Below are 1275 nucleotides of genomic sequence, written 5' to 3'. Positions count from 1 at the left end.
GAGTTTTGTGCCAATTTTGTCCCAGAGTTCTCCTTCAAGAGAGAACCCAGTTTTCAGAAATTCGGGGACGTTTTTGTTTATCCATTTAAGAAAAGTAGCTAGTTCTGAATTAGATACAGGCTGATCCTGGAAGTTTAAAACTAACTGTAGTACTTCAAGATTTACTTGTTGCTCCTTTGTTAGTGAACTCCCCGTAGTTTCTGACTGCTCACCTTCTGTCTTGCAGAACGGTGCGGGCGTGCGTGAAACAATCTCTGAAGTTCAGTTGGGCGACGCTGCCAGACCGGGCTCGCTCAGCTGCAGCTTGATTTGCACCACGCAGTGGGTGCCATTTGCAGTGTCTTGAGCACGGACTCAGATGTGAATGATCCAAATCGTTTATTATAGGTTTTAACATCCCTTATATACTTTCACAATTTCTCTCTTGTAACTTTCCCACCTGCCTTTACATATCAACAATGTAACTTCCCAAAACAGTCCTTAATGGTGCATACAGGCGATTATCCAATTTGGGCTGTGAATCTTCCCAAGCCATGCACTCTTCCTCCAATTAGGGCCTGCCATCACGCAGCTTACTTGAACTTGTTTTCCTCTTCTTCTGGAAGTGTCCTTGGTTCTCAGCCTTCCTTTCTCATGCTGTTTATCCTGTTCCACAGCTGCAGCTCTAAATATACTTTTTGTATTGCCACAGGTTGCTGCCAATCAATGGCCCTTATTGAAAATTTGTTTGCAAAATCATGCCCCATTGACTTAAAAGATCACAACCCCACAGTGTATAGGGAACTGGCAAGATGTAAGGAGCAGTGTGAGCAATGTGACTATCATTGTCTTTATGCTGTCTGGTTAATCCATCTGAAAATATACTGTCATACAACTTTATTATGTTGTATATATAATATACAACTTTATTATGTTGTGTGTGTACTTTTAATTCAGGGTTTTCCCCCTACAGATAGGGAGGCTGGTCTTCTCTCTCTGTCTTTTGGGCCACGGACAGGGCCAGATTTTGTGTTGATTTATCAGAAACAGAGACAGCAGCAGGTTTAGTCTTTCTTGCAGGGCATGAGGTTGCCTGGAGGAATCACAGTTGCTACCCCATGGGGATTAAGCACCAGCAACACCTAGTATCTTTGGTATTCTTGGTTACTGGTGCTGGTGGCCTTGGACTTGATCCTGTCCATTCTATTTCATGGTATTGGGCCCACCTGGGTTCTCTGCATGAATATGCAAGGGCAAAGCCTTGATTTCCTGGTGGCTTGTAGCCACTCAAGTTAT

Source organism: Cyrtonyx montezumae, unplaced genomic scaffold, assembly GCF_038088225.1.
Source record: "Cyrtonyx montezumae isolate F1298 unplaced genomic scaffold, pur_monq_1.0 scaffold_55, whole genome shotgun sequence".
Taxonomy (NCBI): Eukaryota; Metazoa; Chordata; class Aves; order Galliformes; family Odontophoridae; genus Cyrtonyx; species Cyrtonyx montezumae.
The sequence above is the reverse complement of the archived record's forward strand: the minus strand, read 5'-3'. Positions refer to the sequence as shown.